Consider the following 22,114-nt stretch of genomic DNA (forward strand, 5'->3'; position numbering starts at 1 on the left):
TTAGGTGTCCCTGAAAGCCGATGGCTGATCCTCAGGACGTTGATGCTTGGAGGGCGGGGAGGGAGGGGTGCCGGGAGGGTCCTGAGTGCGGGCGGCCAGGGGATGGGGACGTGGTCATGGAGTCGGAGGGACCCAGGCTCCCTTGGTTGTGGCAGTGGGGACTCGACGTGCCCGGGCGCGTCCTGAAGCCGACCCAGGGCTGTCCACCCCGCGGAAGGTGTTCAGTGCTATCTGTAGCACCCGGGCGCAGACATTCCTTGGGCAAGTGAGACAAAAGGGACTCTGCACCCTGGGGCTGGAGGTGAGCTTTGTGCTGCCTGCCCCGCTCTGGGCTGTGTCTCCTTTCTGTGCCGAGTCTGCACCAGGTGTAGACAAGACGTTCTCTCGTCCCCACACCCGGTACTTGAGACTGTGGGCGATGGTTCAGAATTTTGGCCTTACTTCCCTTTTCTCCTGATACCTGGTAATTCTCTGTGAAGTCAGAACATCTGAAGAAGTGAATTCTAACAGTTTTGGTTCTGTGGTTTGGCTCCATCCAGGCCTAACCTGCAGGCGCTGCCGTGAGCCGGAGGCTGCCCTTGGTACAGCTGGGCCACACCCTTGGCCGCCCCGTCAATTGTCAGAGAACCCTTTGGGGTCGGACTTGGATGGCCTGGTTTCTGTGTCTCCTCCCACGTTGGTGGCGTGTGAGGCCCGGAGCCCATTGGCTCAAGCCTTTTGCCTTCTTTGGGGGGCTATTGGGACCAGCTCGCAGTGATGATTCAGATTTACTTCTTCGCTTGGTCTGTTTGCATTGATCCCAGCCCACAGGAAACTCCTGCTTGGGATACCAGAGTCCTGTGGTTTCCCAGGGCAGTCTTAACACGTTTGATGGATGAGTGAGTGAGTGAATGAATGAAGAAATGAATGAATGAGAGGACGAGTAGCAGTTCCTTATGACCCATCCCCGTCCAGTCCGGAAACATGCCCCATCCCCTTCCAGGCACCAGAACCCCATCCTCAGGAAAACCACACGTGGCTGCAGAGAGTCTGGAATTGCTGCTCGGTCCCTCAGTCATGCCCTGTGCTTCTTGAGCACTTAGACCATCTTGGAGGTGATGGGTTATGCTGTGTGACACTTATTGTGCAAAGTCTCATGTTCTGCTATATTGCATCATTTTATATGCTTATGTGACTTCAGATTATAGGGCACAATCAATGAAACGAAACGCAAGTAGTGAAATAAAGTAGATAACACTATCTTTTAGATTGGATATGCATCATTAATTCCTTTCTTTTTTTTTCTCTTGCTTTTAAAATCGGCCCATATGAATTTACTGCACATGAAATCAAAGGGCTAAAGCCCTGGCCGGTGCCGTTTATGTAAGTGTGACGACGGGTCTCTGGAAGCGTCCCTACCTGCTGGCCTGGCCTGGATCTGCCACTGCCCCCTGCAGCCCTGGGTTTGAGGCCCTCTCGACACGACCTGGTGGCTCTGCCAAACTCTATGAAAGTTCTGTGATGACGATGGTGTCAACAGGGATCAGAGTGAGAGAACCAAGCTCATTTTCACTTTTGACCCAAGAAGGACGCATTCCCAGATTTTCAGATGTGAGGAGCTCATGCACTAATTAGCACTGTCTCTTGCCCTCAGCATCAGTTATGGAAGTCACCAGTTCAAACTGAGCATCCAGAAAGTTGGCAATAAAAGCCAAAGGATATCCAAACAGATTTCAGATTAAGCAGCTTATGCATCCAATTTTGCTAGCCGTAATAAGACTTTATGTTTACATAACACTTTTTTTTTTCTATGATCGTTCTTACAGCTAATAATGCTGGAATAAATATTGATTAGATACAGTTCAGACTATAACAAAGGCATGACTCCCACCCTGAAGATGGAAAGGTTTCCGACTGGCCATCTCATTAATTCTGGACCATCTCTATTAGAAGACCGCTGTGTGCCTATGACTTCACCAGCCACTGGTGTTCTTGGGACGCAGGAAAAATCTCTCGTCCTTCAGAGACTGGATTTGCTCACACATCTGAAAGCTTTCTGCCTCCGGTGTTGGTCTCTCCACTGGACTGGTTTCTGGTTTCACGGTTGTCCTTGTTGCCGAATCCTATCGCGGTCCTTTTACACGTATCCACCTCACAAGCATCCACGGCCCTGCGGAAAGTCCTAGAGTCTCATTGCCCTCTGGGCTCTGGCTGCAGAGCTTGTGCGCTTGGCTCTGGACCTCCTTGCCTCCCATTTCGACTTTGGTGGCGAGCCTGCCCCATCCTCCTGCAGCTGCAGCCCCCTTCCCCGCTCTGCTCTGCACACGCTCACGTCACAGGGCTCCCAGGGAGGCCCTCCCCCTCCTGGCCCTGGGGCTCCCGCAGCACAGCCCAAAGTGGCAGCACACCCTCTCTGTGTGGTGCCGACCTCTTGTTGTGGCCGCAGTGTCTCCAGAGGGGCTTTGAGTTTTGGGGGCCCCGCTGGGAGGAGCCATGGATTTTGTTCCTGCCTTTCCACGTGTCTGGAAGATCCTTTGAGCAGAGAGTTCCATTTACAAAACCCCAGGAAACAACCCCTGATTTTAAAATATCTGTGCTTCACTTGCAGAAGTCCCGCTACCGTTGGAGCCTCAACCAGGAGAGGGTCTTCCTGAGCTTTTGGGAATCCGTGATTTCTTCCTTCCCTCTCTTTCCCGACACACACACATCGGGAGCCCGGGAGGCACTTACTAAGGAGGTCTGACTTTGAAATGGGCCACGGCTCCCACGGTGCTGGTCCAGCTCTGGCAGAGCTCTGGAGACGCAGGGTTGCCTCAGAGCCCTGCATCCTCTGAACTCCCGGCCACCCTGCATCCCGCATCCCGGGAGGGCAAGGGTGAGAAAGACACACTTCCCAAGGGGAGTGAGGGGGAAGCAGGCTGTGACGCCGGGTTTCTGAAGGGAGGCTCTGTGGGATTGATGGGTGGGGGGAAACTGTGCAAGCTGCAGCAGAAATGGAATTAGGCCAAGTGCGTAAGGAGAGCGCTTACGGCGAGCGCACCGAGCCCGTGGGCTTTCCACTCTCTCTGCTGCACAGACAAGGAGGAAACCCAGCCCAGGGCGAGTGGTGGGTGAGGGGGGGCGTTTCCCAGGCTCCCATCCTCACCTGGCATTGGTGGCCCCTGCAGCAGGTGTGGGAGACTGTGCGTTCGCCTTTCTCTGGAATCCAGTCTGTCCACCACCTTCCACCTGGTGGAGAAAGCAGCCACGCTCAGCCTTCAGAGACTGAGGTTCTGAATGTTCTCTAAACTCACTCTCAGCAACAACAGTTAAACGTGGTGGGTATTCTCAAGACTCTCTTTGCAAACATTTTTATACCTTTCCAGCAGGGAATCCTTGCTTTTAAGATAAGGATGGGTAGAGTTGTTAAATACACCCAACTCAGAGCCATGGATGGGAAGACCCGGTCTGGCTCTGCAGGCAGTGACATGCTCTCCCGAGGTTGGAGCCCGTATCCTCCCTGCCCGCCTGAGCTCCGGGACACTGCTTGGCCTGAGGGTCAGGAGGTTTGGCCCTGGGCTCTTTCGGGAACTGAGATTAGGCCTCCCTCCCCACATCCAGGTGTCCTCCTGCCCCCTGTCTTGTTGGCGGGCCCGGGCTGGGGGTCCCGTCTGCTCCCAGCACCGCCCCCATCCAATCAGTTCTGAGAAACGCCGCCCGGGATGAAGGTTACTAGCTCTGGTCCGAGATCCAGACAGGCCTGGGTTTGAGTCTTCGGCAAGTAGCTTCCGATCTCCCAGCCGCCGTCCACGTCTCTTTCACGAGGATAATGATAATCACAATGGCGAAGGCCGCTTGGAAGATTGTTGCGAGCGCGTTGAAAGAACTTTGCCCGCATCTGCCCTGGGGGAAGCTGAGTAGGGCTCTCCTAGTTCCTGCCGTTATTTCTGCTGCTGTCCTGCCCGCTTGGATCCCAGACTCTGCCTCCCGTGGGATCCCCTGCCAGGCCTGCCCATGTTGCGGGCTGCTCTGCTACTCGGGCATGGGCCCCTGGCCAGCTCCGATCTGACCACAGCTGCGTCTTCTTCACCCGCCGCAGGTGGTGGTGCGTTTAAGACCCCCTCTCGGCGGGCAGAATGGACGTGTGGCCTCCCCGCAGCCAAGGCGCCCGGGAAGCTGCGGCAGACCCCTGGGGGAGGCTCAGTTCTGGGCCAGCCCCGCCCCGCCGTCCCCTTATCCGCCCCGTGCTCAGCTGCGTTCCACCATATGACAAAACTAACACTGTCAGCAAAGTCAGATTGACTTACAAGGGACCTTTGCCTCCCCTGGGCTGCATCCCTTTTCTGAAGGGTGCGTGAACCAGGGGGTGTTTCACAGCACTGGTTTTTCTGCTCCTGTTCACCGTGGGGTCCTGGAAGTGCACAGGGTTGTATTTTTCACTGGGGTTGTTCAGGGACCTGAGTATTTTCCCTGGGTTTCCTGGACATCACTTTGACCACTCCCAGCCCATGGAGAAGGAACTGCAGACCCGGGTGCCCCAGCTGGAGGGCGGTGGGCCGTGGGCTTGCAGGGAGGGACTGCCATGGGGCAGTGGGTGTGGGGAGGAGGAAACTGCCCCACACAGCCGGTGGCTACTGGAATCGCGTGTTCTCTCTGTGGTCCGCGCTCTGGATCCGTCTGGAGAGAGCTGGGCTGCGTGCTCCTGACTTGTGTACACCTCTCGGGGAGGGCGTCTCAGCCGTGCGTTCAGCCGTTTGCCGTCTGGGACTCTACTCATTATTCCATAAAAGCCATTGTCAGTCAACAGCCATCAATCACACAGAATTCCCGAGCACCACGGATCTGTCAGGAAATCAAAAGACTGTAAGCGTTGTTGTGATTACCCATTCATGAGCCATTTTGACTGGAAACTTCGAAGACCTGCCCTCTTGCTACAAACAGGGGGAAAAGTTAAAGTCAATCATTTGAACAATTTATCAGCGAGGTCTGGTTTTCCCTCTGAGGAAACCGCTGCTCAGGCTGCCACTGCCTGGTCTCTGGCTTCAGAAAACATCTCTTTGACTTTTACAAAGCCAGCCACGTGGCGCTGCTCGCCGCTGGTTTGCTTGCCTGACGTGGAAGATGGACGGTGGCCTTTGAGTGCCCAGAAGACGACCACCGGACTGCGGTTCAGGCTATCCCTGTTCTCCTGCCACCAGAGAAGAAAGGAGGGGGAGAGAGAGGGATGCTGGGATTATCCCCGTTCCTCTAGGGGAAGAGCCCCCGAGTCCAGATCCACGTTTCCACGGTTGATGCCTCCCACGCCTTGGAACTGCCTTGAACGTGAGGTCGCGGTGCAGCAGGTCCTCAGCCGGGCGCCGACCCACCCGCGAGAAGGAGGGCATCCTTGCTCCATCCGACTCCCTGCTTGTCTCAGCGGGCTCTGCCATCTTTGGACTGGGGCTGATAAATTAATGTTTGCCTTTCTGATCATCACCTTGTGGGTCGTTCTTACCTGTCTTTGCAGCAAGCAGACTCACAGAAATTCTGAAAGACACACAAAAAGCCACTCCAGCCAATAATCCTGAACTGCCCCCGTGGAGCCCCTCTGCGTCCAGGTTGACAAATGTTAGAGGGTTAAAGGACCTGGCTGGAACCGCCGGGCGACCCGCTGCAGTCGGAGGGCGTGGGGGTGAGGCAGCCAGGTGCACAGCAAAAGCGATGAGATGTCAAAACCCCGCGAACGTGACCATTTCTCAACGGCCTGCCGTATAGGCAACTTGTCCAGCTGACCTCGGCCTTGAATGTCTCCTTGCAGAGGCGAGCCAGGTAGAGAGAACGAACAATTAAATAAATGCAAAGCCATCCAGCTGGCCAGCCAACGAATGGGAACAACTTTCAAAGCAACCACGAGGAAACAAGAGGGTTAGAAAAAAAAATTGTCAGATAAAATGAGCTCAGAAACAATGAATGATTCTGACCACAGGAGATAATCGGGAACTTTCTCTGGGAGGCCCCTGGGTGGTCCACTGGCTTCTAATAACCCCCAATGGATGTAAAAGTCCCGACGTGACCGGGGGGGAGCCTTGATTCCCTGCGCAGCTGTATTTTATCAATGTTTTACCCTTAATGACTACACGAGTATTGATGATAATGAAGTGTGCTGCAAACAGGTGCACTGCATTCTGTCTCTGCTGCCCCCGGACAGCTGCTGCTGTTACCCGATAGCTCAAGCAGGGTGTCAGGTGGAGGTGTGAGTCCTTCCCCGGGGTGACAGCCGCACCCTCCTGGCCCCTCCCCTCCCTCCCAGCCTACTCCTGGTCCCCGGTCCCCGTGGACCTGCCCTGATTATTGCAGCCGACTTCAGCTGAGCGTGGTGCACACCTACGGCTCTGGAATGGCCACGTGCCAACCAAGGGCTCCAGCCCGTGATCAGCAATGAATCTCAGAGTGAGAGGGCACCAAGGGCATGCCGACAATTCCATGCCCTTGATAGCATCCTGACCTACCTGCAATGCTACTGCTGTCTGCCAGCTCCAGAATGCAATCCCTAGACACTTGTGTGTAGTTTAAATTGGGAAAGACAATGCCTAAAAAGCCGGTGAAAGGAGACAGCTTCTGGAAGCTGAGTCTTACACAGCGAGCGCAGCCAGTGCTGTGGGGAGGGAGAGGTTTTGATGGTGGATCTCATCTGCGGCCTGCCTCTCTGTATTTGTACCCAGACTGTGGCCAATGCTTCAAACAAAGAGCCGGAAGTAGGACTGCAAGGCAGGGCATTTGGGCGTGCTCTCCACCCTGGGGTTCAAGATCTTCACCAATCAACAGAGGCTTTGTAGAAGCAACTGCATCCCAAATGCAAATCGGAAGGGAGGCAATTTTAAAAAGTGAAATGAATTCAAAAGACTCTAAGTGTCCACGGACAGATGAGTGGATAAAGAAGATGTGGCACATATATACAATGGAACATTACTCAGCCCTAAAAAGAAACGAAATTGAGCTATTTGTAGTGAGGTGGATGGACCTAGAGTCTGTCATACAGAGTGAAGTAAGTCAGAAAGAGAAAAGCGAATACCGCATGCTAACACGTATATATGGAATCTAAAAAAAAAAAAATGGTTCTGAAGAACCGAGGGGCGGGACAGGAAAAAAGAGGCAGACGTAGAGAATGGACTTGAGGACACGAGGAGGGGGAAGGGTAAGCTGGGATGAAGTGAGAGAGTAGCACTGACATATATACACTACCAAATGTAAAATAGATAGCTAGTGGGAAGCAGCCTCATAGCATAGGGAGATCAGCTCGGTGCTTTGTGACCACCTAGAGGGGTGGGATAGGGAGGGTGGGAGGGAGACGCAAGAGGGAGGGGATATGTGGATTATATGTATATGTAGAGCTGATTCACTTTGTTATACAGCAGAAACTAACACACCATTGTAAAGCAATTATACTCCAATAAAGATGTTAAAAAAAAAATTCAAAAGGCGCTGCAGCTAAATATGAGGAAAATCCAGCGCTGGCTAGCTTTGGGGATTTATGATCATGAGATGCAGTTGGAGTCTTCTCCAGGGTTATAAATATAGACCTGATGAAAAACAGAAAGTCCTTCCCTATGTTCACGATGTTCCTAAACTCTTATCTCTGGAATCTGCGGGAATGTCCAAAGCCACAAGCTGCGTGGATGAGCCAGGGCTCAGCTGATGCCCCAGAGCCACGTTGCTTATTCAGATGACACGGGGTTTTCTCTTTACTGTGGGAACATTGGGCTGGATGTGATTCAGGTGCCGAGGCTCCCAAGCCCAGAGCCAAAACTGCAACGTCACATGGGGTCTGATCTTCCATTTAGGTCCAGCTGCAGAAATGTTGTGTTTACCCATGATAAAGAGACAGAAATGTCATGAGTGGTTTTCAAAACAATTTGTCCCTGTGATTTTCAGCAAAGGATGAGACAGACCTCTCTGAGCCTCCAAGATATGTGTCCTGCTTACGCTCATTTCTCTTTTGTCTTTTTATGAGTATTCTCCTCCAGTGAATTCATTCATCAGCCACCATTTTGGGGCTGTTTGTATTGAAAAGCTCATTCTTTCAGAGGAAGTGCCCTGTGAATAAAAAAAAAAAAAAAAAAGTTATAATTAGATAGCTGGGATGAGGAGAGGTCTTGTGTGTGTGTGTGTGTGTGTGTGTGTGTGTGTGTGTGAAACTCTCCATCCCTGCATGAAAATCTGGAGAGGCTACTTGAAGAATCACGCTAAAGATGAATTTTCAGAATGAGTTGTGAGTAAAGCTGGTAGTGTATCAAGTATAAAGATTGGACTTTAGGGTAAAGGTTGTGATGTGATTATTCATTAGTGGTTCCATGCCGAAACTCCTCGAGGATGTCAACTGCTGGAGGAAACCGAACTGGGCTGTGAATGTGCGTCCCCGTTCACTGGTACCTGGGGGCAGTTTGGCCGACCTGAGTGGGAAGCTTCCCTCCCCCTATCTTTCTGCTTTATGACCACCAAGAGAGGAGCAGAGGTGTGCCAGGATCTGGACCGCCTTCCAATAGCCACTTGTGGAAGCAGAACAGTCAGTTTACTGACCCTCTCATCGGTCCAAGAGTATCTGTGCTGAGCAGGATGAATTTCCTGGTCTTCTTCATTGTGTTCAGTGATGTTGGGGAGAAGACTCTTAACTCATGTGTTATTCTTTACAAACGAGTAGAGCCAAACTCACTCACTCAGGATGGAGCAGCGCTTCTTCTCCAGCTGTCACCTGCTCAGCCGTCCACCCAATTGCTCACCAGTTACATGATGGGTGGGTGTGGAGTGGGTTCTGGGGCTCCCTGGCGATGCTGATGCCGCCCATCTGTGGACCCCTGCGGAGCAGCAAGGTCTTAGAGGAAATGCAGGGTTATTACTCCCAAATGCACACCTTGAAGTATAATCTAGTGAGGCCCACCCTTGCATAGCTGAGACTCTTTGCAAATTTCTGAAGGCTTGAAAATATATATATTTTTTATCTTGGGAACATGAGTACTATTTATGCTATTCATTTTCATAGGAAACCCGTTTTGCATAGATAATGTTGATGTAAATTCTATCATAACCTCAAATTCTTCAAAAATTCCATTTTTAAAGAAATACTATTTACTGTAGGGTGAGGTTTAATACCAGGCATACGTTCTTGTGTCCCAACCACACTGTTTAGTTCCTGAAGGGCCAAACCCTGATAGTCCCTGAGTAGAAGCCATTCACAGCTCTTCTCGTGCAAGTCGTGAAATGCAGGAGAAAAGGAATGTATCCTACTTGTGCAGAAAAAAAGGTTTTTTCTCCCTGCATGGGTAGGTTCTGTATTTCCAAGTTTGTTTGAACTGAAATATCTTATGGTACTGTATTGTTTTCAAATAAAAAAGGGGAGAAAACCCCCAGTACTTTCTTCGGATGGCTTTATCCCTCAGTCAGCTACTGAAGTGCTTGTAAAAACACTTCGAGTCAGTTACTCTTGAATTACTCTGCCCTCATTGTACTTAAAAAAAAAAACATTTTATTGAGGTATAATTGACATATTAAAAGCTGTACATATTTAGTGTACTAGTTTGGAGGTAAGTATACACCCATGAAGCCATCACCACCATCAAGGTCATGAATATGTCCAACACCTTCCCAAATTTTCCCCTGCCCCTATTATTATTGTTTTTATTTTTATGGTAAGAACATTTGACATAAGATCTACCCTCTTAGCAAATTCTTGGCATACAGTACAGTGGTGTTAGCTATCAGTACTGTGCTGTGTAGCAGGTCTCCAGAACTTATTTATCTTGTGTAAGAGAAAACTTGTACCCTTTATCTGTCACCTCCCTGTCGCCCCCTCCCCTCAGCCCCTGGCAAACACAGTCCTGATCTCTGCTTCTGAGTTCGACTCTTTTAGATTCCTCGTTTAAGTGAGATCATGCGGCCATTTAAACACTGACTTATTGAAACCCCTTGAGGGTGTCTTAGGGAGGCCAGACGTGAACAGTGGTTCAGGCTGGACAGCAGGCCAAGTTCACCTTTCCCGCTGTGGTCTCTCCTTGTTGCTGATAATAAGTCTGGAGAGTACACAGAAATAACCACATTAGAGTGTGTGGAAATAAGCGATGTCCTTAGTGTTTTGTGCCCCATAAACACCAAAATAAGTGATGGGTGTTATTACTTATTTGACCGTTATTGGTCTACTCAAGTGAGAAGTTCACCTATGGCTACACACTGTATGATCCCAACTATATGACGCTCTGCAAAAGACAAAGCTACGGAGACAGTAAAATGATCAGTGGGGTCAGCTGGGAGTGAGGGATGAGTCGGGGGTGCCCAGAGGCTTTTTAGGGCTGTGAAGCTGCTCTGTATAAGACTATAATGGTGGATACGTGTCATACATGTGTGCAAACCCATTGAATGTCCAACACCAAGAGTGAGCCGTAATGCGAACTACTACTGGCTCTGGGTGGTGATTAGGGGTCCGCGCAGGTTCATCAGTGTGAACAAATGTACCAGCTGGGGGAGGCGTTGGTAATGGGAGAGGCTGTGGGTGTGGGAAGGAAGGAATGTGTGGGAAATCTGTTCCTTCCTCTCAATTTTGCTGTGAACCTAAAGCTTCTCTAAAAAATGAAATCTTTAACGATAAACTGCACTGATGGATTTTGTGTGGCTCTCATCCAACGTGTATGCGTGTGTGTCTGTGTGTGTGTGTTAAAATCTCCCTGCTTCAGAGCTCAACAATTCCTTGAGTGTTTGACCAAGATCCTTTTACATGAAAGCTATTAGATACGGAAAGACAAACTCAGTAGGAACGAATTGAGAATCTACTGCATTCTGAAACCGTCCTGAGTGTTTCTCAGGGTTTAGGAGAGAGCCCATAAACTCCTACTGAAAGTGTCTCTCCATATCTAAGACCATCTATATAGAAGGACCTCGGCTCATGGAATCATTGAATAAATAACACATCTTTCAGGGGCCTAGACTAGTGAGTGGAATGGACCTGTGAACAGCTTGCCATAGGAGAGGATGGAGCTGAGTCAGTGCTGTAACTGGTGCCAGGCACGTGCTGGGAGTGAAGAGAAAAGATGGATAACAGCCTGGTGGGGAAGATGCACAAGGTGGGAGAAAGCTTCAAGGAAAAGGCACCAGGGGAGCTGAATTTTATATTAAGATACCGCACGGCATGGTGGGAAATGTGTGATTGGATGGTTTTTGGAGGGAGTTTAATCTATAATGGAAGGCTGGGGTTCTCGCAGCTGAGGGCCTCAAATGCTGGGTAGACAGTTTGGACTTTATTCTATAGGCAAATGGGAGCTACTGAGGTTTGTTGAGGGGGAGAGTGCCTTCCTTTGTGCCGCATGGGAAGTCATCAGTAAAGTGAAAATCTTATTTTTACTTATACCTGTTGCTGAGATCAAGCTGCTAGCTAGCTCAGCTCCTTATTGTTAGTAAAAAGGAAGAACTGCCATCTAGAAATTAGTCCACCAATTCAGAGTACCCACCCCATAATATTCTATTCTGCAGCAAAATGCTTCCACAGAGTCTCTACAGCAGAACCCTCTTCCTGGGATTAGGAGCAGATACTGGGACAATTCTTTCTGCAATGGTCAGTCTCTTCCTCGACTCACCAGCCTGTGTTGCGAGAATTGTTTATTCTTTATTTAGAATGATTTCGGACTTACACAAAAATTTCAGGGATAGTGTAAAGAATGTCCATGTACTCATTGCTCAGGGACCCCTTTCTCATTTTACCAATTGTCCCAGCAATGCCCGGTGGGTCCAGCCCAGGATCACAGGCTGTTTCCCTGGGATCCTACAGTCTGCACTAGTTTCCTTGACTTTTGTGACCTTGACAGTTTTGAAGATTATAGGCCAGTTATTTTTGTAGATCATCCCTCAGTTTGGATTCGTCTACCATTTCCTTACAGTTAGACCCAGGCCGTGCACCCTTGGCTGGAGGATTGCTGGAGTGACGTCTGTGTTCTCACTGCATCGTATCTGGGGGCCCAGGATGCGGGCTTGTCCCGCTGCTGCTGGGTCACCCTCGCCAAGCTCCTCCGCTGAAAAGGTGCTTTATGTCCCTGTTGTAATTACCAATTGCTTTTGGAGAGACACTTGGAGAGTGTGTAAAAGCCCTTCTTCATCCAACTCTCATGCCCTACTGTTAGCCCACTGATGCTTCTTACTTGAATTAATTGTCCCTCTGATAGTTGCCAAATGGTGACTTTCTAATTACATCTTTGTTATCACATTTCTTAGTTGGCTTTTTATTATTAGGAAGAGATTTTTCTTCTCCCTGTATTTATTTATTTATATCCTTATGGTCAACTATTTCATCCAATAGGATATAATCGATTTACTATCATTATTAATTTTGACTCTCAGATTATCCTCATATTGGTCAGCAGTAACACATTCGAGCTCACTTCTATGTCATTTTAACATGTTCTTATCATTCTTTGGGCAAGTTCTTTCCTTCCGTTGCAAAAATTCATTCCAGACTCATCTTGTTCTTTTCCTAGCCTGGTCTAATGTCAGCCATTTCTCCAAAGAGCCTTTGTTCTTTTAGTGGAGACTCATATTTAAAAACCAAGAACTATGTGGTAGGTATAATCATTTTTATAGCAGGAGTGTTGCTCCTAGGCCCTCAAAGCTGGAAAATGTATGTCTGTAAATATGAAATATATAAATATAAAATAAATATATAAAATAGATAAATGTATCGTATCCACATTTATATCTCTTCCTATATATGTATGTATTCAGCCATTATCTATGTATCTATGTATGTATTATCTATCATCTCTCTATCCAACTATCATCTATCTATCTATCTATCTGCTTATCTATCTATCCATCCATCTGTCTATCTATCACCATGAGTGTACACTAATAACTCTAATTTGAATCCAACACCAAAGGATTTATTCTAGTTTTCTCCTTTTTCCGTATCTGGACCTTCCTTCTCCCTCAGTCCAAACACTGGTTCCTGTTACATTGGCTGAAATGATGATACACTGACATGTATTCATTCCCCCGCATGGGCCCGTCTCCCATCCCTGCCTGCTTCTCCCCACCCCAAACTGACACCCTCCCAGGTGGCATACACAGCTGCTGGCCACTGTCTTCACATACCTCCTGAGCCTGCCTGACAGACTCCTGTCTAAAAATGAAGGGACGGAGGGTGGAAGGAAGGAAGGGAGGAGAAGGAAAATAGAAAGGCAAGTAGGTAGGTATCCTCGGAAATTTTCATCTCAGCATAACCCACATTCCAAGCCAGTAATCAAGGCAGGTGGAAATCGCTTCTGTCCACCGCTGTGCTTGCTGCCTACCTTGGAAGAATCGCCCATCTTCAGACAGGTGCTGAAATATTTCCTTTCTGAATAGAAAGCATCGCTGGTTTATTTGTGTGTCTGTGACTGGGAGTGCCCGTGTGTGTCTTGACAAATGGAAGCAGCAGGTGTTTAGACACGACAGCATAACTCTTCATAGAACACACTTTTTAAACCCAGATTAAATATACAATTTGAAGGCTGACCTTTCCGAGTAATTAAAGATTTCTACTCTATGGTTTTTACAGACATGGTAGAGGCAAGAAGAAGCTTTTTAATGATTCAGGTGGATAGTGTGTAGAGTTTTTCTGCTGCGTGGGATTTAAAGGGACAAACGCCGGGCAGAATTCCAGGCCTGAGGCAATGGTGGCTTTGGTGCCCGCGGATGCAGTGGACCCAGAGCTCCCGCTTCCAGGAAGGGGGGCACTGAGAGGACACCTGGCCAGTCGCCGGGTTATGGAGTAGGAGGCAAATAAGGGGGACTCGTGCGAAAGAGGCCGGGCCGGGGCAGGGGGTGGCACCGGCTGTGTGCTGGGAGGGCTGGGCGGGTGAGACGGAAAACCGTGCCCAGTGAGCCCCCTCCCTGCGGGTACGCTGCGGCCGACCCTTTCCCAGGTCCTCTGCCTGCTGTGTCTCCCCCTTTAACACCCCGCCTGAGCACAGCGGGCCGTATTCCTCCCACTTTACGGGTTTGGAAATGCCTTGCGCTTGAGGAAGAGCGTCTGGCTGGGGCCGGAGGACACGTGCAGAATGACGGCTCCAGAGCCGCACGGCCGCGGCTGCAGCGAACACGGTGCCCGCAGGGCGTCCTCTTCTTCGGGGCCTCCGTTTCCACGTGGGTAGAATCAAGTGGTTGGACGAGACCATCTCGAGGCCCGTGCAGCTCTGACTTTCTAGGGTTTTCCGCGATGCTGTGTATTAGATTACTGGTCAGAATCCAGGGCATCCCGTCGGGGGAAGGACTTGCTCAACGAGGAGAGATGCAAGTTTCCTGCTAGGTGGAGGGCAGGTCCAGGAGGGGCCTCTGTGTCCTGGGACGGCAGGGGTCACCGACAGCCCCAGCGTGTCCCCCAGCTCCGACCCAGGCCACGCTCGTCGTCAGAGGCGTGGAGCTGAGTCGGGGCTCCGAGTGGAGGCCTCTGTGGCCCTTTGGCCGTGTTTCCTCCTGGCAGGGCCGTCCTGACCGTCACCACCCAGGAAGGGGCAGGGCTGGGTCTGAGACGACGCAGCGACGTTTGGGCAGGTCTGGAGGTCTGGTCCCAGGCCCGTGGCTCTGGGCCTCCCCCCTTGCCACGCTGGGGGCCGTTCTTCCCCCTTTAGCGCTCCTACGTCTGTCCTCCTCACATCACCCAGCCACAGCTTTGTCTCCAGACCAGAGCTCAGTGTAAGGGGTCAGTGTGTTACCTCTGCTTTTACATCTGACTGGAGAGTGGCAGGGAAATTAGTTAAAGAGCTAATCTCATTGCCTTGGAAACGTAACAGACATCCTCAAGCGGACCGGAGCAGTGTTTTTCTCTTTTTTTTAAATTTTTGCTTTATTTTATTTTTTTATTTTTGGCTGAGTTGGGTCTTTGTTGCTGCGTGCGGGCTTTCTCTAGTTGCAGCGAGTGGCGGCTACTCTTCATTACGGTGCGCAGGCCTCTCACTGCGGTGGCTTCCCTTGCTGTGGAGCACGGGCTCCAGGTGCGCAGGCCTCAGCAATTGTGTCTCACGGGCTCTAGAGCGCAGGCTCAGTAGCCGTGGCACATGTGCTCAGTTGCTCCGAGGCACACGGGATCCTCCCAGACCAGGGCTCGAACCCGTGTTCCCCGCACTGGCAGGCGGACTCCCAACCACTGCACCACCGGGGAAGTCCCCAGAGTGGTGTTTTATGGAGGGACACAGGGAATGTGTGCCTCCCTTCTCTCTGGAGGCCCAAGGAGGCTCTTCCAGTGCAAGATTCAGGATGCTCTAAACCCCGTCCAGGCCTCCACAGCTGGAACTCCCAGGGCGCCCCAGGACTCGGGAACCACGTGATTCTAGAATTCCTCCCGCTGGCCTTTTCCTCTTCTTCCAGGGTCTCTGTTCATGAAAGGGGATGTCACGTTCAAGGACCTCAGACACCAGGGCTGGAGGGTGAGGTGCACGATAGACACCCCACATCTCATGCCAAATCCTGAAATTGCGGGTATTGACCATGACAAGGGCCACCTTGGGGAAGGAAGCCATGCACCGTCTGGAGGGAACAAGCACCGCCTTCGTAAGCACTTCACAAAGTGCCCCCAAGTCTCATAAATCCAGGGGGTTCAGCCTGTGATCTTCATTTTCCATTTCAACATGACCCTATTTGAAGGTGGAGCTCATCAACTCACCTTTAACCAACTACCATTTTTAATAGGCCTGTCCCTTTGATATGAGGATGAACATACGTTTTATTTTGACATTGCCCCCAAATCTTGTTTCCAGAACAATCCTGTAGGAACATCAGATTTGCTCTCTAACAGGAAAATACAGCTTGTAAATGAGGCAAAGAAGAATGAGATCATTTAGGACACAGTTGATCCACATATAAACTGAAAGAAAAATGCTGAATCAAATGCCAGGTTGTCACAGTTTTCTTCTGAAATTCAAATCAAGTTTTCTCAAAGAGAGATGGCCAAGACTCGGGCTCCCATTCCAGGCTCACAGTCTGTTTACACAGCATCTCAAAATCCATTCTACCATCTGAGGAAGTTTTCCCGACAGAAGGGATTGCTCCCACGTCTCTCCTGCCTGGACGCCTTGATCCCATTGCTGTCATGACCCTATTTGGTAGCACATTATTTTAAACATCCATTACTATTAACATTAACGAACGGTTAATTACAACAGAATTCCTGTTGAAGTGCATAGGAGAGCCATATGAATGCCAGATGAGTACATTAATGATTGGTGTTATTCACGGTGAATACGAAATGATTTCATAATGACCGGGGAGGTAATATATAATAAGAAAGGATTACTCCCACTTTTATACACTCATCACAGATTTAGAACTCATTCTTGGCCTCCATTCAGAAACCATGAGTTACCTGAGAGCTTTTCCCTGAAGATTTCTAGGGACCTGGATGTCCTCAATCAAAATCTAAACAGGGTTACTCATCATTGAGTTAAACTTTGAGGATAAATGTCACTTTATTCATTGAGTTAAACTTTGAGGATAAATGTCACTTTATTTCTCCCTACCAAGGGCCCTAGAAACGCTACGTCATAGTCTTAAGTAAATTCAGTTCATTCATTTGTTCATCCAATTAGCCTGTAAACATCTGTTGAATACATATGATGCCCTTGGCATTGTGCAAGGTACAAGGACTCCAAAGAGAATAAGAGAGAATTCTTGTCGTTGACGAGAGCCAAGTGGGAGAATAATAAAAATCTAATTACAATGACGTGTTTCATGTGCTGTTATAAAGAGGAAAATCAGAGGGTTGAGGGAGGTAAAAAGGAGCGATCCCATTTCCAGGGCTTTTGTGGGAAAGCGCCACAGGCTAAGAGACATTGAACTGGGCTTTAGTGAGACCGTGCGGTACTGGTAAGTTGATAACAGGATGGGAGAATGGTCATTTCTAATAGAAATCTCAGCAGAAGCAGAAAGGTGTGAAATCATGCATTGTATTTGGAATATGAAATGCAGAAGACATGAGATAAGACAGTTGGAAGCAGAGTCATAAATACAGAATGAATCCAGAAGTATTTGTCAAACTCTCAGAGTGTTTGGGATTCCTTTTTTCTCAAATTTTTTGTAAAACATCAATTTACACATCCAAGAAACTCAGCAAACCTCAAGCAGGGTAAAATGAAAGAAAACGACATGGAGCCACATCAAAGCCAAGCTTCTCAAACATAAAGGTGAAGGTGAAATGCTGAAAGCAGCAGAGGAGATGCGGTCTTACACGTGGGAGAACAAGGGTCCATGGGGCGGCTGACTGTTCATCAGAAGCATCGAGGCTGGAACATGACAGAATAACTTCTGTGAAGTGCTAGAAGGAAAAAACTGTTAACCAGAATTCTATAGCTAGCCAAACTATCCCTCTAAAGAAGATGAAGTAAAGATAACAGAGAACTGAGAGAATTTGTTGCCAGCGCATCTGTGCTACAAGGGAGGTTGTTCTCCAGCCTGAAGGAAGTGGCACCAGATGAAAACTAGATTTTCAGGAAGAAGGGAAGAGGGACAGAAATGGTGAATGTAGGTAAACATATATACTCATACATATGTATCATATATTTCTTTTATTAATTTCTATAAGATATATGACATTTAAAGAAAAAATTATAGCATGGTATTGAGGGATTGATAACACATATAGATGGATATTTGTGGCAACAGTAGCACAAAGGATCGGACTGCTATAAGTTTCCAATATATTATGTGTAGCAGCACAAGATCACCTGCAATTGGGTACGTTAAAGGTGCTAATGTAATCCCTAGAACAACCCCTAAAAAAAATGCAAGTGGTATAGCTAAAAAGCCTATAGAAGAATCAAAATGCAAGGCTAAAAATATCTGATGAACCCAACGCAAGACAGAAATGAAGAACAGAGGAACCAAAAGAGCTAACCCTCCAGGGTGGGAACAGGGCAATACCTTCAGCAGAGACAAGGAGGAACAGGCGCCTGAGAAGCAGGAAGAAGTTGAGTTGGTTCCTGCCAGCTCCACATATGGTGTAGGCATCCAGGAGGCAAGCCGACAGGGTGCCGGCGTTTGGGAGAGAGGTCAGAGCCGATGTGAAGTTATTATCATCTAGAAGTAGTAATTAAAGCCAAAGGAGTGAGTGTACTGACTCAGGGAAAGAATGCAGACTCAGAACAAAAGACCAGACAAGCACCCTTTAGTTCACGGTAAAAGTGCTGATACTTAAGGAGCGGGTGCAGGAGGAGAACCCAGGCTAGGAGATGAAAGCAGAATATTCAGAAAGACAGCAGAAAAGTCACAGCGTTCCAAGTGTCTTCTGAAGCTCAAGTCTGACATCTTCCAAGAGATCTCATATCATGTCTTGTGCTATTTTTAATAGGATTTTTAAAATTTTATTTATTTAATTTATTTATTTTCGGCTGCATTTGGTCTTCATTGCAGCATGCGGGCTTTCTCTAGTTGTGGCCAGCAGGGGCTACTCTTCGTTGTGGAGTGCGGGCTTCTCATTGCAGTGACTTCTCTTGTTGCGGAGCATGGGCTCTAGGTGGGCAGGCTTCAGTAGTTGTGGCACACAGGCTCAGTAGTTGTGGTGCACGGGCTTAGTTGCTCCGCGGCATGTGGGATCTTCCTGGACCAGGGCTCGAACCCATGTCCCTGCATTGGCAGGTGGATTCTTAACCACTGCGCCACCAGGGAAGCCCTTGTGCTATTTTTGAAATCGAATTTGGGAAGACTGGAAAGTAGTCCCACAAAATGGTACCCATGTTTATCTCTGGGCGTGGGATCACCAGGGAAATTTGGTTTTCTTGTGTCTTTTACTGTTTGTTGTACAAATATTCTACCATTTACATGTACTACCTTGGCAAATAGAAGAAAAACAATGACATGATTTTTGAGGGTGGATTGCTGGGTGGGCCCAGGGGGCAGAGTCTGGCGGGTGAGACATGATGGTGGAGGGGAGAGATGGGCCAGGTGACCAGTGGGCCTTGACAGACATCTGAGGGGCCAAGGTCAGAGTTGCAGGTCCACTATTACTGAATTGTCTATGTGTGTAGGGAGGTGGAGCTTCCTAAATCACATTTGGTTTTCCATAAACGTTACACCTGCTCATGACCATGGGGCAGAGCTGGACGGCCCAGCATGTGGACGGGGGGTGATGTCTGGCTGGGTGTGACAGTGAGGGTCAAGACAAGACAAGATGCTTCCTCCTGAAGTTCCCGTCTCCAGGATACGATGGGCCCAAAACGTTCTGGAGGTTGGCCTCCTTCAAAGATCATGAGCTCCAGGAACCATGTGTTCTCTGCAAAGACTTGTCATCCTATTTAAACTTAAAGGAGGTAGAAGCTGCAAATACACGTCAGTGTTTAAATGTGATCAGGAGGATATTAAAAAATATATTTACTATGTTGTTTCTGTTAAAAATAGCTTAGCCCACGACAGGAAAGGGAGATCTGGGGGGTTTGGTCCAGGTAGCCAGTGGCAGGAGCGTCAGAATCTTGGAAGACACAGCCGTCTCGTGGGTGTCCAGAAACCAGTGGGAACAGCCCACACCGAGACGGGAGGAGGAACTTCACGTTGAGGTGGGGCTGGCACACACCTCCCTGCTCGAGTTAAAATGCAACAGAAGACGGAGGAAACCTGGAGAGACTGTAAACACCAGGAAACATCTGCATGGGCTGTTCTATAGCCTCTGGAGGAAATGAAGGAGATGGTCCCTGAGTATCCCCTGGCCTCCTATCAACCAGCCTCAGCACTGGGGGACTCGTACTGCCGAGCGGGCGGGGAGGGGATTTACAGGTCCCGCGGGGGAGGGGGAGGAGGTGAGCGGGGTACAGCTTCCATTCTGGGCCTTTCCCACTGAGGATGTTACCCCTCACCAGGTGGACCTCAATATAAGGGGGGAGGGAAGGTAAAATCGTCTAAAATGTGGCCCTAACCATCGGGTCCCCTCGGACGGCACAGCAGGTGGACTATTTGGGGCCATCGCTGTTTGTTAATAAAGAACCTCTTTTACAGGCTGGGGCATACGGACTGTTTTTAATGGCTGTGCCTCTTTTTTGAAAAACATTCCTGCAGCATTCCCTGGAGTGAGACTCGGGACAATATTAAATCCAATGAATCATCCAGCCTTCAGGAGGGCAGGGCCCGCACTGCAGAGCGGCGCTGAAGGATGGCTCAGCCCGGCACCCTAGTGGCCGTGGCGACCAGGCCCCGAGTCTGGCTCTCATTCGACAAGAGGCTGCTTAGCGCAGGTGGCCGCCAGTGCCAAGTCCCCCTTCCCTCCTTATCTCATGTTTGGGCGTCGTGGAATTCTTCTTGACCGTTCAGTCTCCATCTGGACAGTTCCATCAGTGTTCCAAACACAAGATGTTTGGACAACCTATTGCTTCACGGTGGGCACTTGGTTTCTTGATTGGCAAATTACCTTGCATGACTGGACCTTGTTCCCATGTCAGGCTCAACCAAATATGGAGAGATCTGAGCAGCTGGGGGGGAAGGGTCCCCAGGCCTGGGTGGATTTGCTAGGCTGTGCTGTGCTTGCCTGGTCATGAACAGACACTGCCCTCCATCTTCTGGAGATTCTGCTCTGCCCATGCGAGGGCCCGGAAGGTCACGGTCCCAAAAGTGGGCCTTGAAGACCGGGCTGGCCAAGGGGCCTGGCGCTCCAGATCCTTTCTGGAGGACTTTGACTGCATTCACCTCCCTTGGGTGGTACTTTGCTCATAGGACTTATTATGATTGTACTCCTGGGGTTTACTTAGCACATTGGCCCTACTGATAAGGGCCGGGGGGTGTGGACAGGCATAGAAGCACGAAGGTCTGGCTGCTCCGAGGCTGGCCCACAGGCCTGGCAGCCAGGGTCACTGCCTGGGACTTGTGGGACCTCTGCACCATCTCTGGCCCCTTCCACATCTATGAATCAGAATCTGCATTTAACTGGGTGACTCCTACGTCCACTTGAGGTCGAGGAGGGATGCTTTCAGTGACTTGTCTGGGGTTAGGTGGGGTGTTGAACACCCCTGTACCTGATTCACGGCCTGTGGCTGCAGGAGGGGGCTTCCTTGCTCCCCAGGTGCACGGGCTTCCTGCAGAGAGCACACAACCCACACATTCCTCCAACGCCCTGTTGTCCAAACGCTCTTCCAGCCGTGAGTCATTTGTGTGCGAGTTTTCTCAATGATGAGTCATCATTTATAACCCCTTCCTGAAGTGTCATCAGAGCCCAATGATGCCACATGTGGTGCTGATGGGGCTGATTCACCAGTGATGCGGAGATGAACCCCACTCATCCCGTCGTGAGCAGCACATGAGCTGGCTTCCCAGGGTGTTGTGTTGACAGAGCCACGTCTCCCTCCTCCAAAGGGCCCAAGGAGCTGTGCAGGCGCCCAGGTGACTAGAAGCCACGCGGGAGAGTGTGGACGGGACCCTGGAGCCTGTATCCTCAGATCCTAGGCACTTCCCTGATGTCGGGGACTCAGGTACCCAGGATGCACCTGCAACTCCGGGAACAAAGGAGCCACCTCCCCGTGTGTAAGGAGGAGGGCACCACAGTGACACACAAGATGAAAAATGGCTCCAAGAATTTAATTCAAAAAATGGTAACGAGTGCCTTGCCACCAGCGGGAGGTGGCTTCTGAGGTTGTGGACGACCATCTCCCGGCTTCTGCTTGCCGTGCAGGACCCCGGCGTCTGGACAAGACTCTAGGAGATGAAAGACTGAACCAAACTGTTCCATCAGTGACAAGAATGTTCTGTGTGTGTGTGTTTAATTAGAAGCTCTGTTGTCATCTTTTTCTCTGAGACACACAAGTGTGGGCACTGGACTCAGGGCCATACCCTCCATCAACCCCCCCTAACTTTGGACCAGGGAGCCCCCCACCTGCACACACGTCCTTGGGCCCATCTCCCCTCCGGCCGAGGGCTGCGCTGGGGTATCTGAACGTCCACCTCACCTGCTCGGACTCTTCCGTCCGCGGCCACCACGCCAATCACCCACCTGGACCAGCCAGCCAGGCGGCCAGAGGGGGCGAGTCAAGGACTTTGCGGCCGCCTTAACTTTGAGTCTCCTTGCTTCCGCCAGGAGGTGTCACAACCTCAGACGTCGCTCTTGTTGGTGTTAATTATTTCCTCTTCGTTTCCAGCTGGCTCGGGCTTCAGCACCTCCGGTCGCCCCATTTGATCTCCGCACCCGGGAACAAGGTAA

The sequence above is a fragment of the Balaenoptera ricei genome, chromosome 14, assembly GCF_028023285.1.
Source record: "Balaenoptera ricei isolate mBalRic1 chromosome 14, mBalRic1.hap2, whole genome shotgun sequence".
NCBI lineage: Eukaryota > Metazoa > Chordata > Mammalia > Artiodactyla > Balaenopteridae > Balaenoptera > Balaenoptera ricei.